At 47.5% G+C, this 23602-nt stretch overlaps 3 non-coding genes across 3 annotated transcripts; all 3 read right to left on the bottom strand.

Annotated features, from left to right (window-relative positions):
• Positions 1-447: 447 nt before the first annotated feature.
• Positions 448-563, bottom strand: LOC147746943 (U5 spliceosomal RNA). The gene has a single exon (XR_015300407.1). It is a non-coding gene; the product is annotated as a U5 spliceosomal RNA (small nuclear RNA).
• A 20909-nt stretch (positions 564-21472) lies between these two features.
• Positions 21473-21588, bottom strand: LOC147746942 (U5 spliceosomal RNA). Its single transcript, XR_015300451.1, has one exon. It is a non-coding gene; the product is annotated as a U5 spliceosomal RNA (small nuclear RNA).
• Positions 21589-22810: 1222 nt separating this feature from the next.
• On the bottom strand, positions 22811-22926 carry LOC147746941 (U5 spliceosomal RNA). The gene has a single exon (XR_015300447.1). It is a non-coding gene; the product is annotated as a U5 spliceosomal RNA (small nuclear RNA).
• Positions 22927-23602: the final 676 nt, after the last annotated feature.

Raw genomic sequence — 23602 nt, 5'->3', positions numbered from 1 at the left:
ACAGGAGCCCACGTGACAAGACTTCTTAGTCACAGATGCCCCTCGGGAGTGTAACATAGTTAACTTTTGTTGCTCTCATTGCGCAAATTGTGCTCTAGGAAATAGAACGCTTTACACAAGCATTAGGTTACATCCATCACTCACGGGTAGATTTTTAAATATATTGGGGCAGATTTTGGAACAGTGACGTAAACGTGCAAGGGGCTTGTAAATCTGCCCCTATAATATTTACCAGCGGGGTCTTTAGGTGATTTACTAAGAGTAACAGGTCGTAGAGCCGCAGGCGGGACCCTACCCCCATCCCATATTCTAGGAACACTGCTCAATCGTCCCCCCAACTCTCACACCGCACAAATTTCTTTAATAACGTGACTGACTTCAGCAGTTACTAACAGACATTCTTTTTATAATTTCTCTGAACTAATTCTTTATTAAACATAATTGGGCAACTCTATCAGAAATAGAGCTTTCAAAAATTGAGTGAAACTCTTTAATGTTCCTCTCCACGGAAATCTTTAGTAAAAGGCGAAAGATTTATTCGGTTTGAAGAGAAACCAGAGTATAAGCATGTAACAGGGAAGCAGAGAACGCACTAAACACAACTCCTATGACTCCTAGTGTAAGACAAAAAAATGAGACGAAAACTTAGAACGTCCCTACAATTATATTTTTATTATTAAGTTTTCGATTAGATTAAGTGGTAAATTTAATTCAACTACATGAGAAGGAGTACAAGTGACTGGGGATTGTGGGTATGCAAATAACCCCTACTGGAGCCCTTGTGACGCGGCTTCTCAGTCACACGTGACCCTCGGCAGTGTAACAGGGTTTACTTTTGTTGCTCTCTTCGCGCAATTTGCTTTTCTAGGTATTACAACGCTTTACAGGCGCACTGGTCTGCCTCAATTACACATGGACAGTTTTAAAGAAATATTTACCTACCCGCGGGGTCTTTAAGTAATTTTCTAGGAGTAACAGGCTGTTGTGCCGCAGCCGGGACTCGAACCCTTGCTCCAGGGCCGCAGCTCTGGTTATTAAATCGCCCCTTCCTCCTCCCTCTCTCGCAGCTCAAGCTCCTGCAGGGCTCTGAGGGGTCTGACCGGCCCAGGCACCGCCGGATCAGTCCACCCTCTTCCCACAGCTGTGTTTTCGGGTCACAGAATGGGGCTCACCCGCAGAACAGCAGCAAAAGCTGCACATTTTGGAGCCGGTGACCCGGCTCGGATCACGGCTTCCGCCCAACGCAGGGGATTCTGAGAATATGTTTTGATTTATTTTATTTATTTATTTGATGCGTTTTTATATAGCGCGGACTTTACCCGAAGGTGTCAGAGCGCTTCACAATAGAAACAGTAGTGAAACATGAGGAAAAATTACAAGTGAGCATGTTACAAAAGCAAACATTACGTTACATAAGGCAATAGTGACAATTGTGCATGTATCAGCAAACAAGAAGTAGCAAAGATACCTTACAAGAGGCAAATAAGCATTTGCAATGCAATAGGTCTCGCATTTGGAAAGTTTGAGCTATTGGTATTGTAAATGATTTTTTTTTTATTTGTGTGTTGGTTTTGTAAATAGCGAAATTATTGGCTTTGTCATTCACAATGAATGAATATGGCCTGGTATCACTAGATAACCAGGACTCTAGTGCGCACAACGGATTATGAATTTTGCAATTGAAACCATTTTTTCAAAACATACTTTATCGTTAGATCATCATGTATTTAGTAAATAAAATTCATTTCTCAATCTTAACAATGTCTGCACAATATGAAATCATTGCACATAAATCAAATACATTTTTCAAAACAATCAGTATACAACATAGTTATGTGCACAACCCAATGCATTTCGGGGTATAAGCCCCTTCGTCAGGGGTCTGTAGAAAAAAGAAGAAAAAAGAAAAGGAAACTAGGTTACTCTAGATGCTTTAGGAGATGTGCATTTCGTAATTTTGGGTAATATGTATCTGTCTTACCGAAGTTACTGATAATTCCAATGTTGTGTGTGTTGTAGAGGTTTGAATAATCTGTGGGATCGGTAAAAGGGGAAAGAGCGAATCAATAACATGATTCATATTTGCAAAGAACGGATTTAAATCAACGGGGTATTCCCAGTGGAATACCTGTATCCTAGGGTCAAGGAGAACCTGTACGGAAAAAATAAAAAGTATGTGTCAAATGATGCCCTTGGGGTGCCTAATGATATGATATTCTACCGACATTAAACACGAAGCTCACCTGCAGGTCTTGCATGTGTGGACGCTGATATGTGGAATCTATTGGAATGAATGGATAATAGTTAGAACCTATTGCGATCAGTTTAATCTATTGCAATGTCACCGAAATCTCATAAGAGAAACATTTACCTGCGAGCCTCGTGTTCTACATTTAGGGTCTCGCTCTTAAGGATATTGCTCCCATGCTGAGGAAAGTAAACAAAAAATAAAGAGTGTCGAGTTCAGTATGCGGTTATGTTAGTCAAAACGACCTGCTCGTATTACGAATTCATGGGAGTCAACTTACCGGGAGAAAAGTGAACCGACCGTGTAACAGCGTTCCTGCCCGAATGTTTGTATCGATAGCAGGTTCCAAGGAGAAGTCCTTTTTCTATATCTGTTGGTTAAACCCAACATTGAGGACGGACTTATTAAGAAAATGGTGGCGGCCATTGCTAAACGGGGATGTCATACTAAGCTACGCGCATTTTAGAGAAAAGTGTTTCCTAATATTCGGAAATCACCTCCATTGTGTTATGAAGTGAACACGATAGGCATCAATTGAAAACAGAAAGAAAAAAATGAAACAAAGAAGAAAAGAAAGAGGATCAGGATACATTTTACATTACCTCCTCGTCCTGTCTTCCTCGCCACAGTAATATACATATGAGCTTCCGGCTCCACACAGAACTCCAAGTAAAATAAAAGAGCAGCGCTCTAGTCTCCCCTCCCTCCTCCAATATGGCCCCCGAGGCTTCCACCAATCCCATAAAGGGACACATATCCAGCAACTCAGCCTGTTCTTTTTTTCTGCACTTCTCCGAGTGCTGTGTTCCCTGCTGGTCAGGTGAGTGGGCTGGGTTCCTGCTTTAGCGGTTCCCTTAGTCCGTTGGTATCAGGTTGGGGGAAAGTAGTGTTTGTTTCACTTTTGCGATGTATTTCCGTTTTTCGAATGCGTGAATGTTTAAGGTTTTTTTTTTTCCCCCCCCTTCTTCTGCCTATGTGCCTCGTGTCCTGCCTAGCGGACGTACGTGGCGTTCATTGCGGCTGGGTATGCTGTATGGCCGGGACGCCTTGTGTCCTGTCTGCCGTTTGGTTAATTAACTTTTACCGGCCGCGCGTCCTGCTGGGCGGACGTTGCGCGGCCGGGGGCATTGTCTGTGGGGGCCGGAGGCTTCCGTGGGCGTTGTCTTACCTGCTGCCGGTTGGAGTCGGCATGGTTTGCTGCCTCTTCGCTCTCTGCTACTTCAGGGGCGCATTCAGGGCTTGGCTCGGCACGCTCTCAGTCTGTGGCTATGTGTGCGTGCGCGGCGTTTCCGGCTGCATTTATTCTTTGAGCATGCGTCGAGGTGGGGTTTGTGGGGTTGCTTGGCAACCTCGGGTCCTTATTTTAACGGGCTGTTCTACCTTTTGCCTGTGTTTGTTTTGCACTGCTTCACGTGGCTGGCTATCATGGATGTTTCATCTGATGCTCGTGCTCCTGATTCTTTGGCTGTGGCTTCTGGTTCTGGGGTGCAAATTCCTTCGATGGAGATGTTGCAGCAGATGATCAATTCTGCTGTGTCTGCTGCTTTAAGCGGTCAGGTGCCTGTCCCTCCTGCGAAGAAGGCGAGGGTTGATGGCGCTGCTGCTCCTGCTGATTCTGAGAATGAGGAGGAGGTTGATGTCAGGGGTCGCTTTGTGCAGGGTGCCGACCTGAAGGAGGTGCTGGGTCACATTCGCGATAACTTGGTGTTTCCTGCTTCTGTGGTGCCTCTGGAAGACGATCTGTTTTCGCAATACCATCGTCCTGAGCCTGATTCTTTGCCTCTCCATTCCTCTGTCTTGAAGGTCCTGGAGAATGAATGGAAGGATGTGGACAAAGGTTCCTTTCCTCGTTTCTTGAGTAGGAGGTACCCTCTTCAGGATTTTGCGGTGAAATACCCTGCCTCCGTGAAGGTTGACTCTTTGTTGGCGAGCATGTCTTCACATGGGTCCGTTGTCTCGGAGGACTCTTCTCCTACGGACCCGGTTGACCGTAAGGTGGATGGTGCTGTGAAACGCACTTTTGCAGCTGCAAATTTTTCTATCAGGGCGGCGGCCTATTCCTCTTACACTATCCAGTCCTTGCTCAAGGATTTCCAGTCTCTGTCGGAGTTGTTGGACCAAGGGGAGGATGTTTCTTCTACCCTGGCGATGATGGAGCAGCAGGTCCGTCTGCTGTCGGATGTCTCCTTTGATTCGCTGGGGGCTGCTGCTTCTGCGGCGGGATCCTCTGTGGCTGCGAGGCGTCAGTTGTGGCTCCGTTCCTGGAAAGCTGATGCTGCTCAGAAAAACTTGCTTATGAAAGTCCCTTTCTCTGGGGTTAGACTTTTTGGTTCGTCTCTTGACGACATGGTGAAGAAGACGGCGGAGGACCGTAAACTGCTTGCTCCTGACCGTCCTGGCAGATTCCGTGCTTTTGGTTCCCAGCGGTCTTTTGGTACCTCGAAGAGGGGTCGGGCTGGTCAGCCCTTTCGTGGACGGGGGCGTGGCCGGGGTGCTCCCTCCTTTGATAAGTCCCGGTTCTCCGGCGCTTCTGCCTCCTCCGCTCCTGCTTCCAAATCCTGACTGGATCGCTCCTGGTGTCGGTCCGGTTGGGGGTCGACTTTCTTGCTTCATGGACTCTTGGCGCGAGACTGTGTCAGACCGATGGGTGCTTCGCGTGATTTCGGAGGGGTTGCGCATTGGATTTGCCCAGACGCCCCCAGACTATTTCAAGGCCACTCCTTGTCCCGGAGATCCGGTGAAACGGTTGGCGCTTTTGGACGGCATCGCTTCCATGGTGGTCAAAAAGGCGGTGATTCCTGTGCCCTGCGACCAAGTGGGGAAGGGGGTGTATTCCATTCTTTTTCTGGTGTCCAAGCGCACGGGGGATCTTCGACCTGTGATGGACCTGAAGTGGGTGAATACTTTCGTCCCTCACCAAGGGTTCAAGATGGTTTCCCTGCCTTTGATCCTTCCTCTGATCTCTCAGGGGGATTTCCTTGCTTCGATCGACCTGAGGGATGCTTACCTACATGTTCCTCTTCATCCGGAATTTCAGAAGTTTTTCCGGTTTTGTGTGCAGGGTCGTCATTACCAATTCCAGGTATTACCTTTTGGACTCTGCTCTGCTCCACGGATCTTTACTAAAATTCTGGCTCCTCTTATTGGATATTTACATGGAGAGGGGGTTAGTGTTTTTCCTTATCTGGACGACATTCTAATTTCTGCTTCTTCTCTTCCTAAGGCGGAGTTGCATGTCCAGAAGGTGTGCCAGGTCCTGACGCATCATGGGTTCCTCGTGAATGTGCCGAAGTCCTCCCTGGTTCCTGCACAAGAATTGACTTTCATTGGGGCTCTGTTCAAGACTCAGTTGGGGATGGTGTTCCTGCCCCCTCCCCGTGTTTTGTCCCTGATGTCTGCTGTTCGCTCCCTGTTGGTGGGGGGTTCTCATCCTGTGAGCCTGTGGTTGCGAGTTCAGGGTCTGATGTCGGCTTCCTTGTTGACGGTGCCATGGGCTCGCCTTCATATGTACCCGGTGGTGTCCCACATTTTATCGCATTGGGGCCCCTGTTCCCTCGATATGGATGTTCTGGTTCCTATGTCGGAGGAGGTTCGGGTGGTCCTGGGTTGGTGGTTGGACGAGGGTCATCTGTCCAAAGGCCGCCCTTTTCTGATTGTTCCCACCCGCGTGGTCACTACCGATGCCAGCCTGCTGGGATGGGGTGCTACTCTGGGGGTTTCGGCGGCTCAAGGGATTTGGCCTCAGTCGGTTTTGTCATGTTCCTCCAACTTCAAGGAACTGAAGGCCGTCCTTCTGGGTCTGTTGGAATTCTCAGCTCTTGTACAGGGTCACCACGTGCAGATCCGGACGGACAATCAGGTTGTGATGTCGTATGTGAACCATCAAGGGGGGTGCAGGGTTCGCTCCCTCAGTTGCCTGGCTCGTCGGATTGGTTCTTGGGCGGAGGTGCATCTGTTGTCCCTGTCTGCCATCTACCTACCTGGGGCGGAGAACACAGTGGCGGATTGTCTGAGCCGGGTGTTTCCTTCCATGGGTTCCTTGTCTCTCACGAGGTGGATGTTCAGGAGGTTGCGGATGATGTTTGGTTGTCCGATTGTGGACCTGTTTGCCTCCCAGGACGATGCCCAGACCCGTTGTTTTTGCACGATTATGCCTTGCCGGGACGCCTGGAGGGTGGACGCCCTTTCATTCCCTTGGCCGGAGGGTCTGCTGTATGCCTTTCCCCCTGTTCCCCTGCTTCCGGCTGTGCTACAGAAAATCAAGAGGCCGTTCGTGCCGTATCCTCTGATGGGTCCTCATCTTCCACTGCCGGTGTTCCGTTCCCTGGGTCTGCGGGCCTGGCTCTTGAGAGGGAGTCTCTGATACGTGGCGGTTGTTCGGTGGCTGTGGCTGGTGTCATTCAGCAGTCACGGCGGCCTTCTACGCTTAAGTCTTACGCCAAGCATTGGGATCATTTTGCTTCTTGGTGTGTTGATCGTGGGCTGACGTTGGATTCTTTGGATCCAGCTCGCATTCTGGACTTTCTGAACGATGGGTTTGTGTTGGGTTTGGCCATCTCGACCCTTCGGGCTTAGTGGGCCGCCATTCGGGCTTTTCATGTCCTGCCTTTGGTTTCCATTTCTCCGTTGGTTGCTCGACTTTTTAAGTCTCTTTCTTTCCAGCGGCCACGTCCTATCATGTGTCCTCCTCCTTGGGACCTTCCTTTAGTTTTGCGTTCCTTGCAGTTGGCTCCGTTCGAGCCTTTGGAGTCTGTGGACCTGAAGTTTTTGACTCTCAAGGTGGTGTTTCTGGTGGCGATTGCCTCTGCCAGGCGTGTGGGTGAGTTGGGTGCTTTCCTTCGTTCTGCCCCGTTTTTGTTGGTTTTGGCGGACCGTGTGGTCTTGCGCCCTCATCCCACCTTTGTTCCTAAAGTGGATTCTTTTTTTCACCGGTCTGCCGAGGTGGTTCTTCCGGTTCTGTGTCCTGATCCCTCCTCGGCTGAGGAGTCCCTTTTGCACCTCTTAGATGTTCGGCGTGCCTTACTGATTTACATTTCTCGCACTTCTCCCTTTTGTAAGGTTGACTGCTTGTTTGTAAATTATGGTTTGTCGCGTCAGGGTATGAAGCCCTCCCTGTCCACGATCAGTCGGTGGATTAAGGAGGCCATTCTTTTGGCCTATGCTTCGGTGTCTGTGGTCCCATCTCTTCCTGTTCAGGGTCGTTCCACCAGGTCTGTTGCTGTATCCTGGGCTTCTTTCAAAGGGGTGTCTATGGAGGATGTTTGCAGGGCTGCTACGTGGTCTTCTCCGCATACCTTCATGTCCCATTACCGCCTCCAGATTGGGGGTGGGGGTTCTGTTTCGTTTGCCTCTTCTGTTTTGACTGCTGGGGTACCTTAAGAGGTTGTCCATTTTTTGGGTTGTTGTGCCTCTGTATATTAAAATATGTTTCGCTGCACTGATGTGGTGGTCTGTTTTCCTTACATGAAGCTGATTGCTTTGGTATCGGCTCATATGTATATTACTGTGGCGAGGAAGACAGGACGAGGAGGTAATGCCCCGGTTACTTACCGTAATCTTCATTACTCCGAGTCCATGTCTTCCTCGCCACAGTATAGTTTCCCTTCCCTCCCGGCCCTGGTGGTGGCTTCATGTCTGCGGCTTGGTTTTCAGGCTGAGTTGCTGGATATGTGTCCCTTTATGGGATTGGTGGAAGCCTCGGGGCCATATTGGAGGAGGGAGGGGAGACTAGAGCGCTGCTCTTTTATTTTACTTGGAGTTCTGTGTGGAGCCGGAGGCTCATATGTATATTACTGTGGCGAGGAAGACATGGACTCAGAGTAATGAAGATTACCGGTAAGTAACCGGGGCATTTCCATCAAATGAGTGCAATACCCCCAACCATTCATTCTTTGTCACTCACAATGCCAATAGTTTTAACTTTCGCAAATGTGACACCTATAGCATTTGTAATGCAATATGTGTTGTATTTATGTGACTTCGATGTATTGATATTACAAACAATAGCTTTTAATTTGTAATAATTAATACTTAAATAAAAGTTATTGTAATTCATAATGGCAATAGCTTAAAGTTTTGTCATTAATTTTTGTGAAGATTATCTTCAGTGTATTTTATTGTGACGAAAATCAAAGAACAGAAGTGAAATATTAACATCTTTTTGTGACATTTGTAATAAAGCTTAAAACATTGAGAGAACATATTTGAATCAGTTGTTGTTGAATGGTTGCATAGATTGATGCTGTGGTGATGACGATTGATGCTGTGGTGGCGACGAGTGATGCTGTGGGAGCGCATAGTGATGCTGTGTAGCGCATAGTGATGCTGTGGTAGCGCATAGTGATGCTGTTGTGCCCCTGAGTGATGCTGTGGTGCCCGTGAGTGATACTGTGGTGCCCCTGAGGATGCTGTGGTGCCCCTGAGTGATGCTGTGGTGATGCAATAGATAGATAGAGTGAGGGCGATAGAGTGAGGGCGATAGAGTGAGGGCGAAGGAGTGAGGGCGATGGGGTGAGGGCGATGGGGTGAGGGCGATAGAGTGAGGGCTGTAGAGTGGTAGAGTGGTGAGGGTGTGTGAGAGGGTGAGGGTGTGTGAGAGGGTGAGGGTGTGTGAGAGGGTGAGGGTGTGTGAGGGTGAGGGTATGTGAGGGGAGGGTGTGTGAGGGTGTGTGATTGTGAGGGTGTGTGAGAGTGAGGGTGTGTAAGGGTGAGGGTGTGTAAGAGTGAGGGAGTGTAAGGGTGAGGGGGTGTATGAGGGTGAGGGGGTGTATGAGGGTGAGGGGGTGTATGAGGGTGAGGGTGTGTGAGGGCGAGGGTGAGGGTGTGAGGGAGGGTGAGGGGGTGTGAGGGTGAGGAGATGTGGAGGTGTGGGTGAGGGGGTGGGTGAGGGGGTAAGAGGATGTGTGAGGGTGAGAGGGTGAGTGAGGGTGAGGGTGCATGCGGGTGAAAGGGTGGTGAGGGTGGGTGAGGGTGAAAAGGTGGGTGAGGGGATGAGGGGGTGTGAGGGTGAGGGGGTGTGAGGGTGAGGGGTGTGAGGGTGTGTGAGGGTGAGAGGGTGGGTGAGGGTGAGAGGGTGGGTGAGGGTGAGAGGGTGGGTGAGAGGGTAAGTGAGGGTGAGAGGGTAAGTGAGGGTGAGAGGGCAAGTGAGGGTGAGAGGGCAAGTGAGGGTGAGAGGGCGGGTGAGGGTGTGTGATGGTGACGGGGTGTGTGAGGGTGAGGGGGTGTGTGAGGGTGAGGTGGAGTGTGAGGGTGAGGGTGTGTGTGAGGGTGTAAAGGTGAGAGGGTGTGTGAGGGTGAGGGTGAGAGGGTGGGTGAGGGTGAGAGGGTGGGTAAGGGTGAGAGGGAGGGTAAGTGGGTGGGTGAGGGTGTGGGTGAGGGTGTGTGTGAGGGTGTGTGAGGGTGAGGGAGTGTGAGGGTGAGGGGGTGTGAGGGTGAGGGGGTGTGAGGGAGGATGAGGGGATGGGAGGGTGAGGGGATGTGAGGGTGAGGGGATGTGAGGGTGATAGGGTGTGTGTGGGTGAGGGTAAGTGAGAGTGAGAGGATAAGTGAGGGTAAGGGCATGTGAGGGTGATGGTGTGCGAAGGTGAGGGTGTGTGAGGGTGGGGTGTGTGTGAGGGTGAGGGGCTGTGGGGGGGGTGAGGTTGAGGGGGTGTCTGAGGGTGTGAAGGTGAGAGGGTGTGTGAGGTTGAGAGGGTGTGTGAGGGGGTTAGGGAGGGTGAAGGGATGGGAGGGTGAGGGGATGGGAGGGTGAGGGGGTGTGAGGGTGAGGGGGTGTGAGGGGTGTGAGTGTGAGGGTGTTTCAGAACTCAAACTCATTAACTTGGAGCCAGCGACATTTTGCAACACATGTACGTGTAATGCCAATTACTTCCAATGGCGTACTGGCACACACGCTAATTTGATACAAGGAGTAAGGTCAAGATGATGTGCCCTCACTTGTAGTGTATGTGATGGACAACACACTTTTAAATTAGTTATTAAATTAAACACCAATCAAGCCTTTACTTTAAGTGTCAGCCCTGTGTTACGGAAACCGCTGGTGAATCAAGATTGGGCTGTGCAACTAATCACAGGATAGTCAGGCGCTACACATTTTGCAGGAACCGTAAATATTGTTTCCAGAATTGATTCCAATTACAAGCCATAAATAAACAGATGGAACAAGCGGGAGAGTGGCAAAGGAGTTTACATATAACAAAGTGCCCTCCTGCGTCTCCCATCAAAACTTCAGATACTAACTGCTACCAACTACAGTAGAGAATGTAGCACACACCCTTCAGCAGCAAAACTGTGCACATCGATCCAGCTTGACTGCAAAAAACAACTGCGTGAAAAGACTGTGTAGCAGACTGATCTGGACTTAACGATACGTTATTGACCGACGTTTCATAACTAACACTCTCAAGTGCAAAGCAACCCAAACATAAACATAATTCACATTTACCCAGAGTACAACATATGAAATAGATTGCTTGCTCGGCCTGTGTGGTGTGTTCCTGTGAGCCCACTGTAATCTATTGTGACGCACTGCCATGCAAAGTATGGGCAGACTCACCGCGAAGACGGAAGCTCCGGACTGCTTGCCGATGACTGGCTGTTGTGTGATTTTACAGCCCCAGCTGGTGGTTTTGGTTTAATTTTTGCTTTTTTTCAGCTGCTCACAGGGTGCCTGTATCTGTGATCATGAAAAACAAGCCCCCTCTTTGCAGGGGTAACCCTCAGAGCTGGTGCCAATCCCGGAGCGGCTTGGTGGTGATGTCGATGGACTCTGGTCCTGGTGAATTCAATTTAAGTGCTCTTGCATCTCCCGGGGCAGCGGCGGTTGTGTAATCCGCATGTAAAGTGCAAGTCAAACAGGGGCATCAAAGGAAGCAGAGGAGATGGTGGGGGACAGCTGGGCATAGTGACGTGACCCGAGCCCCTTACAATAAAGACCTACCCCCGAGAACACATGGGAGAGGGCTCGGCAAGATGAAAAGGTACGGCTGTGAGACACGCTCTGTGTTGGGGGAGGAGCGTTAAAGCACGCGCTCAAGAACAGCGATGTGAGGAATGCACTTGAATGCCTGCGAATTACTGATAATTAGGGAAATATTACCTACTTTCAATTAGACAGTTTAGCGGCAACAACAATTGTGGGTTGAAGTGCAGTATGAAACAAGGGAGAGCACAAACGAGAAGCCATGTGGACGTAAAAGTAACGCAGCGCGGCCGAATGAAATTACAAGTCGGGTGGGGGGCGGGAGAGAAGGGGAGTGAGCTTGTGGGAGGGAAGCGCTGCAAGGTAAAACGGTACGGCTGTGAGATACGCTCTGTGTTGGGGAGGGGGAGGAGCGTTAAAGCACGCGCTCAAGAACAGCGATGTAAGGAATGCACGTGAATGCCTGCGAATTACTGATAATTACGGAAATATTACCTACTTTCAATTAGACAGTTTAGCGGCAACAACAATTGTGGGTTGAAGTGCAGTATGAAACAAGGGAGAGCACAAACGAGAAGCCATGTGGACGTAAAAGTAACGCAGGGCGGCCGAATGAAATTACAAGTCGGGTGGGGGGAGGGAGAGAAGGGGAGTGAGCGAGTGGGAGGGAAGCGCTGGGAAGCGTCGCGCTTTAAGAGCCTGGTGGGGGCGGGGGAGCCAGCGAGTGGGAGGGATGGAGGGGGAAAGCGCGTGCTTGTGTTCACGTGAACTGTTTGAAATCCGCCGATGGTTTGAGAACTTATTTTGCCTACTATAATTCTCCCCTATCCATTCCTTGCGGAATGGGATAGGTGAGACCTAAAAAGTGACGTGTGTATGTTACAAAAGCGTACAAATAGAGGTATAATACTGCACTAAGTGGCAGATACTCAAAACACAAGAACAAACGTTATGTTACATGAGGCAATGGTGGCAATTGTGCATGTATCAAAAGGTAGCAAACGATTCATTACAAGAGGGAAAGTGATGTTTGCATGTTTCAAAGGAGTACACTATACAAGTAGACGTATAATACTGCAATAAATGGCAGACTCTCAAACCACAAGAATAATCACTCTTCTCCGTGCCTGGAAGGTGTCTGGTTGCCTTGTAAAGCGCAGAAGTGCTCCCGGGCCAGCATCGCGCTATACAAAACTGAAATAAAATAGGATTAATTTTTTTCTCGAAATTAAAGGGCCATTATTCACTGTGGGTCGTGTGGTGATGGGCCTCAGGCCCACATGGCAGGAAAGGACAGACACAGACAGCTGGTAGTATGGATCGATAGCTGGCCACGAGCACAAGCATGTACGCCCGGGCCCTTTTATTGGCGGGCCCACGTCACTCGTGACACCCGTGATGGATGGGTGTGAGGGTGCGAGTGTGTCCAGCCCTTGAGGGAGTGGCTGGGGATACAACTTTCTGCTGGGCACTAGAATGTGTCCTGCAGGACACTACATTCCCCCCAACTTTATTGAAGAACAAACAAAACGTTAGTCCAACCTGTGGGGACAAAACAAACAGTTAACTAAATACTACAGGGTCCATCAGTCTTCTGATTCAGGTGGCAGGATGACATCAGACATGAGCTGGTGACTTTAGTTGAATAATTCTGTGGCCCTGCACATAGAGACCAAAGAGATCAGTCGTGGTGCAATTCAGCCAGCTTGTGCACCAGCGCTGGGGAAGAGAGCAGCAGCAGCAGGAAATATTTATTAACAATTGGGCTGCTCTGCTCCTGTCCTCTGGTTTCCATGTGTCCTGTCATTATAAGGGCCAGTGCGTTCAGAAGTAAGTGTGCAGTGACGAAGGCTGTTACTAGATGCTCCTCTTGAGTCAGCAGCACAAAGGTGCAGTTACATAGGTTATTAGTTGTCTCTGTTGAACCAAAAGCACAAAGGTGAAGTAACACAATACACCGATCAGTAGTCACAACACTGCAAGATCACTGGGGGACTGGCACCACTGAACCCCCTACCTATAAATGCTGCCGGGTAGTCTGCACCATGACTGGTCGCATCAAGGCAGTTACGTGCCTATATGAGGCTTGGCGCACTGACATTATTACATCATTAGTAAAGCTGTGACAGAAATGGGAAGGGGACTTAACACTTCCAATCACCGATGCGGAATGAGCCTCAATCCTCGCCAGTATCTAGCAATGCCAGATTTAAGTTAATGAATTTTAATTTCTTGCACATGGCTTACCTCAAACCTGGTACAATCAATATGTTTTACTGAGCGGCTGAGGTGACCTGTCGCAGATGTGATGAGCGTGTTGCTGAATTGCTCCATATGGTATGGGCCTGGCCCCTCTTATTAAATTTTGGGAGGAGGTGGTACACTGCATTAACGAAGTTAGGGGAACATCCTTTACGACGCGGATTTTACTCCGCAGTGCTTTTATGACGCGTCCGTTACAACGCAAGTCGTAACCACGACTTGCGCTGGAGGGCGCTAGAGGATTAAGAACAGTATATTTACTATTCCAACACCTTCCCTAGTGTCCACGGGGACTGGTGTTAGAATAGTAAATTATACTATTCTCAATCCTCGCCCCCAACGCAAGTCATGGTAACGACTTGCGTTGTAAGGGACGCGTTGTAAAAGCACGCGTTGTGACGGTACGCGTCGTACAGTCATACATCCACGTAGTTACCCAACGGGGGATCTCCTGTACTCCTATGGCCTGCGTTCTTGGGAGATTCCTGCACCCAAATAAATGTAAAACTACTACTAGGTTTGTGGACCTGGCACTGATCCTCGTGAAGCAAGAATTAACTATCCATTGGAAGGCCATCAGGGGCCCTAGACCGACCAATAGGAGGGGCGACCTCGTTAAATGGACAGGATTGGAAAGTAGCACCTAACTTCGGGGCATATTATCAAGAAAGGCGTTAAAATTATTGCCGATTTAGCGGCAGGAAACTGCTGCTAAAGCGGCGATAATGGGCTTGATAATATGCCCTTGAGAATTCCCGTAGAAGCCCATGTTCTGGTGTGAACATGGGCTTCTATTGGAATTCACAAGGGCATATTATCAAGCCCATTATAGCCACTTTAGTGGCAGTTTCCTGACACTAAAGCAGCGATAATTTTAACGCCGTTCTTGATAATATGCCCCTTCGAAAGGTGAGGAGAGGGCGCGGTTCGATCGATAGGGCCCAAGCCTGGGAACATCTGGTGGATTGTCTTAAGGAACCCAAGCTGGATACCCCGGACCAGTCCCCGCTACATGTAGGCGAGGTGGCTGGGGAGCACATCTGGAACCACTCGATTATTCAGCAAGTCTTTGAACATGTGGAGGACTGACTGAAGATTGTGTACATGTGGTAATACAGTTTACGACATGGCATGGGCTTGAGGGGGGGTGGTGCAGGGAGATTTATTATAGCAAAGAGGGGCCTATTATTGTATTGCACCATGTACATTACTTTATATTCTCCGATATTTTACTTACTCTGTTGCCATGATTAATGTATGGCGTTTACAGACATGAATATTTCTATTGTATTGAGTCTGGAATTGTGTTGCTTGTGATGAAAACAATAAAAATGTTGTTGAAAAAAAGTGCAGTAACACAAGCCATTACTAGATGTCCCTGTTGAGTCGGCAGCTCCCAGTTTCATTAACATACGCTGCTACTAGATGCCCAGTTGCGTCAAAGGCACAAAGGTGCAGTAACAAACGCTGTCACTAGATGTCCCTACTGAGTCAGATGCAAACTGTTCCACTGAAGTTAGTAATGACTTTATAAAAGGTGGAGTAGCTAAAAATGAATGCGTTGTCATCTTTATTAACCATATATTGATCCATATGTTGCTATGCCGCTATATACATATGAAGAAGCTACAGTTTATATCATTCAAGAATAATTATTGGCTTATAGTTTATCCATTTTAACCCAAATCTGCATCCTTAACGTTGGCCTGACTGTGAGTGGGCCTCTGCTCAAAGCCTATCACTGTTACACATAATGTTGATTTCAAAATGTGTTTCCACACTTTCCTTCTCGTTTCAGGAACAAACTCACCTATGCTAGTTCGAAGAGTAGGTCACTGTTTGCTTTTAGAAATGTTAGCGCAAATTCGATTAATTAGCAGTTTATTGTGAACTTACACCGTGGGGTAGATTTACAAGCCCCGTACGCCACATTTGCGCAGCAGTTGCGTCACTTTTGGGGTGCAGCGGCGGCGCAAACCAGCGCCATGCTGCGGGGTATTTACAACGTGACGCATCTAGGGAAATGCGTCATGTTGTAAAGCCCTGCGCCACATGTGGGTGTTCCGGCACTGGGGAGTAGGCGGGCGCGTTTTGTCGCAGGGACACCTCGGGGAAGTGGCTGAGTGAAATCTACAAGATTTCACTCAGTCACTTTTAGGGCCATGCTGCGTCAAAACCCTGCGCCTGCTTGAAGCAAGCGTAGGGATTGACGCAGCATGTTAGGCATGGGGGCACCCCGAGCCTTGCTGGAGCTGCGTCGCACTTGCTACGCGACTCCAGCAATGCGCCGCATTTCCGTCGGGGGATGCGACATGCGCCACGGTGTGCCGCATTGTTAATGCGGCGCATCAGTGGTGGCGTACGGGTGGTTTGGCGTGTCGCAACTGTTCTGGCGCATCCCTGCTGATTAGCAGAGATGCGCCAGAAGTTGTAAATCTGCCCCGTGTTTGGGATTAGTTGCTGTATTATGCAGTCCGAACCGAGCACAATTTCAAAGTCCTCCAGGCAAGGTGCTACAGCAGTGTATGCCTTTGACTCACAATGGAAGTTTACCTGCTCCATCGCTGTGGAGTTGGTGGGAAGAAGTTCTAGAGAGAATGGAATGTATTTAACCGTCTTTTTCAGAATAGTTCAGGAGATCCTGTCCTGACTGCTGGGTGAAGTGCTTTCGATGTCTCTGCAAATTCTCGTACTTGGGACCCTGGGGCATATTTATAACCCTGTATCGCCACGGGAACATCACTTTTTACGATGTTCCTTTGGCGATAGAGGGTTCGCCTTATTTAGAAGGCATTGTTAAGCTAATTACTGTGGCTTAATGCTGCCTTGTAAATACGGCCCCTTTCAAGCAATGTTTAGCATGAAAGGGGAGGGCAATGGGTGTTGCTGTGGGTGTTCCACCACAACACCCATTTACAAAGGAGGCGTACATAGGAGGCAGCACCATAATTAAGGTTAAGACCAGGGAAAACCTGGGGGCATATTATCAGGAAAATGCGATAAATATCGCAAAGCGCGCTCAGTGCTGTTTTACTTATCTCCAACTATCGCTGGATTCCATCACCGAGTTAGAGCGTTATCATCAACGCTTATCTCCAAGGCGGTAAAAAATCCAGCGATAGCAGCGAAATGCGTGATTATCGCTGGAAATCCTTGATAATACGCCATGGTGGACTTAGCCTGACAATCCACCTCCCATTGCCGAGATGGCTAAATCAGATTTTTTTAGGTGTTATAATCCGGCGAAAACCGCAGTTAGGGGGACTTTTTTCATCGCTACGCGGTTGCAGTGCCGCATTGTAAATACCGCATTGTTGTGTTACTGACCTTTCCCATGTTGTTTCAGGATGGCATGCCTACTTTGCATCTCATGAGCGATGTATATTGCTAAGATGAGTAGCGTTCGAAATTCGGCTGCTAACATGCGCTAATGCATGTTAGCGCCGCCTTGTTAATAGGGCGATAAGAATATCACCGCTTTAGCTGCAAAAAGTGCCGCTAAAGCGGCGATACTGCCCTTGATAATATGCCCCCTGGCTTACCCTGGTGCAATGAGGAGAAATGTTTCATTTCTCCTCGTTTCGGCTGTTTTCATGTGTCCTGCGTTGTGCAGCACAGGAGCCCCCATCAGTCCTGAACGTCTCAGAATGGGTGCTTCCCTGGAAGCAAACCATACATTACCGAGTTCGCAGTGATGTTATTATCCATGCTTCATGCTTTGTGCTTAAGTCCTTCAGCAGGTCCCGGGCGTAGGCGCATTCCCAAAAAAGATGGTAGGACGCCTCATTTGCAGTTCATCTTTCAGGCAAGAATTGTATCAATTGAGCCCTCTTGCTTGCATGAAGGCTCTCACTGGCAGACATCCTTGGGTGGCCATCCAAACTCCTTGATTAACTTTTCCACTTCTTTGTAGAACCACACGGCACTGGTAATATCGGATGGAGCTCACCCACTCTGCCCATTCTAGGCTCCTCTACATAGGCAAGAGGTAGAACTGTGCCATCAGAAAGCCAGTACAGCTTTCATCTTCGGTCCTCAGGGTGCTCCTCACGGAGGGGCACACAAAGATCCCACTCAGGATTGTGGCGATGTCCTGCACTCCCTTTGCTAAAACACATTTCTAAAGTTAATAGCTCTCGCATTGGCAAGATTTATCGCCTTTGCCATTGCTTGTTTATTATGGAGTACACAACCGTTCCACCCTCGCACAAGGAACATCTAACTTACGTTTTGTGTATTTGGCATTATTTATTTATTTAAACACTGTTGAACATTTGAAATTTGAGTCACACTGACATTAAAATAAACAATAAAACTGTTAAATGGAAGACAATCCAGAACAAACATACAATTAGTATGATTGTAAAATGCCTCTTTATAAAACAACTAGCAGCCCGTCCCGACGTTGTCCGGGTATGAATTGCTGCCGGCCAGGTGTATATTGTTTTGTAGGATTTCGTTTTGATAGCATTTCTTAACTGTGACAGGCCTGTGAAACGCTCCGATTCACAGTGCACTGCTGATGCACTTAAGAGTGCGCATCCAGTAGTGTGTGAACTCCAGTTTCCCTACTTTATTTTTCCTTGCAATATTATATAGTGCGAACTCGACAACATGGCATGAGCACAATTTACATTACAGAAGAACACATTCATTTGTGGTAGGCACGGGGAGACAAAGCAATTTGCCTGGAATCACAGGATGTTGACCTGATGCCGAGATTCGAACGTAGCTCCCCAGCTCTAAAGTTCGCAATTCTAGAACTTGTGGCGGGAGGTGTGTCTAAAAGTGTATGTCGGTGCTGGCCATCAATGAGAGAGACCTGTGCATTTTTCAAATCGGTGGTAAAACAATATGAGTATGTTGCTGGAGATGTGGGCCGCCGTGCCACCAATGTACTTACCGGGGTAGGGTAAACACCCATTATTCGCCAAACTTTCTTTCCGCAGACCATCACTCCGCATACTTTCATTATGAAAGTACTATGACTCCGCAATGCGATTATAACGCATGGCATTACAATTTTTTATGCTTTTACCACGCATACATTTACAACGAATTTCGTTGTAAATGCATGAATGGTAAAAGCATGTTTTTTAGAAATGTTTGGATAAGGCAAGTATGGGTATAGGGGTATATGTTTTGGGGTACTGAGGTATATGTTTTGGGGTGTTTGGGTATTTTAATGGTTCAGATATAGTTTTGGGTTATGGGGTACAGGGGTATTTTTAGGGTTCAGGGCTAGGTTTGGGTTTTGGGGTACAGGAGTATTTTTAGGGTTCATGGGTAGGTTTGGGTTTTGGGGTACAGGGGTATTTTAAGGGTTCAGGGCTAGGTTTGGGATTTGGGGTACAGGGGTATTTTTAGGGTTCAGGGCTAGGTTTGGGTTTTGGGATACAGGGGTATTTTAGGGTTCTGGGCTAGGTTTGGGTTTTGGGGTACAGGGGTATTTTTAGGGTTCAGGGGTAGGTTTGGGTTTTGGGGTACAGGGGTAATTTAAGGGTTATGGGCTAGGTTTGGGTTTTGGGGTACAGGGGTATTTTAGGGTTCAGGGGTGGGTTTGGGTTTTGGGGTACAGGGGTATTTTTAGGGTTCAGGGGTATGTTTGGGTTTTGAGGTACAGGGGTATTTATAGGGTTCAGGGCTAGGTTTTGGTTTTGGGGTACAGGGGTATTTTTAGGGTTCAGGGGTATGTTTGGGTTTTGGGGTACAGGGTAGATTTATAGGGTTAAGATGGGTTAGTGTTTAAGGGTTTTGGGGTATTTTATAGAGTAAGGGTGGGTTATGATTATGGGGTGCAGGGGTATTTAAAGTAGGGGTGGGCGGAATTGGCGCGAACTTGGTACAATAAATCCGCAATATTTCGTTCCGTCAGATTTCCAATTATTAAAACAGAAACCTCATATATTCAAGGTAAAGTAACAAGTATTTCTACATGCTAAAATGCATATAGTCATTTCACAAAAGTGAAATTAACTTCCAGCAAGCAGTGAGAGAGGTGATGATTTTGCGATCAAGCCCCTGCAAACCATTATGGGGAGAGATTAGCAGTGGGAAGTGAATATTATAGTATCCAAATAATTCTACAAAGAGCTGCAGTTCACCTGGTTATCCCCAGTTGTCCCCAAGAGGCAAATGCAATAGCATTTAAAATATTATACATCAAGCTGCAGTTCACCTCATGGTCTCTAGATGTCCCTGATGAGGCAAATGCAATAGCATTTAACACCTTGGCAGCTAGGTGTTTTCCCCTCCTGTGCTGACTTTTGATTATTTCCATTGTTTCATGACGAGCTCAGCTCGTCATCAGCACAGCTCAACCGTGCATCATGACGAGCTGAGCTCGTCATGAGCATGGAAGGGGTTAAAATATTACACATCAAGCTGCAGTTCACCTCATGTCCCTAGATGTCCCTGATGATGCAAATGCAATAGCATTTAAAATATTATATATCAAGCTGCAGTTCACCTCGCTGTCCCTAGATGTCCCTGATGAGGCAAATGCAATAGCATTTAAAATATTATACATCAAGTTGCAGTTCACCTCGTCGTCCCAAGATGTCCCTGATGAGTAAAATTCAAAAACATTGAAACCCTTTCATGAATGATAAAAATTATGCTAAGCATATCCCATAATGCTTTGTAGGGCCTTTTAGTTGTATTTTTGCCCATAACTGTGCTTGGGGTGGTTCTAAGAGAATGGGACCTCCACTGAATTACTATTTAAAGGGAGCAGGAATGTATAGAACCTGGGAAGAAAAAACAACAATCGTGACGGAATGCCCCCAGCCATTGTCACGCCCCGAGCACACACCCACAGCACAATGCAGACACGCCCACAAAAGACTACTTTGCTGGCACAGTTCTTTTACATTTTAAATGTATATGGTGGGCGTCTGCATAGCCTATGTCCTTCTGCTGCAACTGCCCTTTCCAACGCTGTATTGGGTGTTGTGATTGGTGCTGTGGTTCCGGAGTTTACCTGGCCAAAAGGTGCAAGTTCTCTCTTTATAATAGTAGTATAGATGACCAGAAGTTTTTACTGGAGGTGCGTTTTGATTTCACAGAGCAGTTCATAGAGAATTCAATAGAAGGACTAGTTTCAATGCAGTATTACCTACATTATTTAAAACCTGGGGGCATATTATCAAGGAAAGGCGTTAAAATTATTGCTGCTTTAGCTGCAGGAAACTTCTGCTGAAGCGGCGATAATGGGCTTGATAAAATGCCCTTGAGAATTCCAATAGAAGTCCATAGGCATATTAGCAAGGCAGGCGATTTTAAATTATCGCTGCTTTTGCGGCCGTTTTCGGCTGAAAAGCGGCGATAATTTCATCGCCCTTTCAGCAAAGACACGCTATCGCTGATTTTGCACCCATGTCAAAAACGCCCAGCTTTGCATCTCTAATGAGATGCAAAGTGGGCGTTCCAGGGCAAAATAATAGGAGAAATGTCGCTAAGCGACATTTCTTCTATTATCAAGCTGCTCGCTAATAAGCAGAGCGTTAGGAAAAGTAGCGCAAACCACAGTTAACGCTTCTTTCCTAACGCCTGCTTGTGACCTGTACTTAGCCATGTAATCCAATGGGAGGTGGATTACATGGATAAAATTGTCCTGCCCTATCAGCAAGGTTAACAGCGATATTCCATTGAAAACGGCGATAATCCCCGCTATCGCTGGGATTTTTATCTCCATGGCGTTCAGCATTGTTAATACAATGCTAATATGGAGATTATCGCCTGCAATAGCGGGCGCTAGAATTCCTCACGCTAGCAGCGGTCAGCGATAATTATCGCTGCCGCTTGCTAATATGCCCCCATGTTCTGGTGTGAACATGGGCTTCTATTGGAATTCTCTACGGCATATTATCAAGCCCATTAGCGCCGTTTTAGCTGCAGCTTCCTGCCGCTAAAGCTGCGATAATTTTAACGCCGTTCCTTGATAATATGCCCCTAAATTGTGTTTCTCCCGAAGCGATAAAATTAGTGGTCCCGATCAGTTTTAATTCATCCACTTTTATATATCTTAAACTTTGTAGGGCAGCTCTATCAGAGACAGAGCCTCATAAAATTGAGTGAAACTCTTTAATGTTCCTCTCCACAGCAATTTTTAGTAAAAGGCGAAAGGTTTATTCGGTTTGAAGAGAAACCAGAGTATGATAGCAATATACTGTTGCAGAGACCGCAGGGAACACAACTCCTTGGACTCTGATGGCAGATTTGCAATAACTGGCGTATCCCTGCATATCAGCAGGGATGCGCCAGTTATATTGCGTGACGGTTGAAACCATGGATTCAACCGAATTTACAATGTGGCGCACCGTGGCGCAAGTATAGAGAGATGCGTGATGCATCTGACGTTGTAAAGGTGTTGCAGTGCTGGAGTTGTGTTGCAAGCACAACACAACTCCAGCACTGCTCAGGGGTGCCCTATACGGGCTGTGCTGCGTCACTCCTTACGCCTGCTACAAGCAGGCGTAAGGTTTTGATGGCGCGGGGACGTTAAAGTGACTCATTCCACTGCATTACTTTTAAGGGGCTTCCTTGCGACGGAACGCCCACCCTGCATACATTATACCTGACTCAGGTATAATGTAGCGCAGGGCTTTACAACGTGACGCATCTCACTAGATGCATCAAGTTGCGAATATGTCGCATAGTGGCGCATTGTTTATGCCGCCGCTGCGTCACAAAAGTGACGCTGCAGCGGCGTAAAAGTGTCGCATGGGGCTTGTAAATCTGAGTGTGGGACACAAAACTAATGAATACTTGAAACATGTCTCCGTGAATACATTTTGATTGAGGTTTTGATCTGATTAAGTGGTAAAATCAATTCAAGTACATAAGAGGGATAACAAGTGGCAGGGGATTGTGGGTAAGCAAATAAACCCTATAGGAGCCCACGTGACAAGACTTCTTAGTCACACATGCCCCTCGGGAGTGTAACATAGTTAACTTTTGTTGTTCTCATTGCGCAAATTGTGCTCTAGGTAATAGAACGCTTTACACAAGCATTAGGTTACATCCATCACACAGGGGTAGATTTTTAAATATATAGGGGCAGATTTACAAGCCCCTTGCGTCACTTTTAACATTGGAAAAATTACGCAAAAGTGCAAGGGGCTTGTAAATCTTCCCGTATATTATTTACCAGCGGGGTCTTTAGGTGATTTGCTAGCTGTTGAGCCTCAGCCGGGACTCGAACCCCATTCCATGTTCCAGAATCAGGATCGGCAGCGCTGGCTGTTCAATCATTCCTTCGCCTCTCACTCCGCACAAACTATTCACATTACTGCGACAGAGTTTCGAAACATAGCAGTTATAAAACGCCAATTATATAATACTAATTGGTTAAATCTCTCTCTTGAACATAATTGGGCAACTCTATCAGAGTTAGAGCTTTCTAAAATTAAGTGAAACTCTTTAATGTTCCTCTCCACGGAAATCTTTAGTAAAAGGCGAAAGATTTATTCGGTTTGAAGAGAAACCAGAGTACCACCCTTCTACTCTTTCCCTAATTTTCTGGAGAGTGGCTTGCTCGTTGTGTTCCAGTGTGGCCTTTAGGTCCCTAACGAAGAGGAGGCCTAAATATTTTATGGGCTTCTGCCTAGCACCGTTTTTTTTGTGTATACGTTCAGCGGTTTGGATTCCGATTTGTCCCTGTTCAGTTTGTACCCCGAGACCTGGGCGTATTGTTCTATTGTGTCCATCAGCGCTTTGATGGATCTCTCTGGGTCTTCTGTGACTATTAGTACGTCATCTGCGTATGCCGCTAGTTTAAAAGTTTCCTCCTTTACCGGTATTCCTGCAATGTCTTTATTGGTTCTGATCATGGTTAATAGTGGTTCTATCGCTACAGGAAAAGAGCTGGTGAGAGCGGGCACCCTTGTCTGGTCCCCCTGCCTAGGTGAAGTATTTCTGCCTCCGTTTACAACCACCCGTGCTTTGGGGTCGTTGTAGAGGATCATTACCATCTTCCTAAAGTTGGGTCCAAGCCTAAATTTCCCCAAGCATTGGTCAAGGTATGGCCATGACACCCTATCAAAAGCTTTCTCCGCGTCTAGGGCTATCATGACATCTGCATTGCTGCTTTTGGAGGAGTGGTTAATTATGTGGCATAGTAGTCTTGTGTTGTCGTGGGACATACGGTTTTTGAGGTAGCCTACTTGGGA

This window comes from Lissotriton vulgaris, chromosome 1_1 (assembly GCF_964263255.1).
Source record: "Lissotriton vulgaris chromosome 1_1, aLisVul1.2, whole genome shotgun sequence".
NCBI lineage: Eukaryota > Metazoa > Chordata > Amphibia > Caudata > Salamandridae > Lissotriton > Lissotriton vulgaris.
Note: the sequence above shows the minus strand (reverse complement) of the source record. Positions and strands in the feature narration are given on the sequence as shown.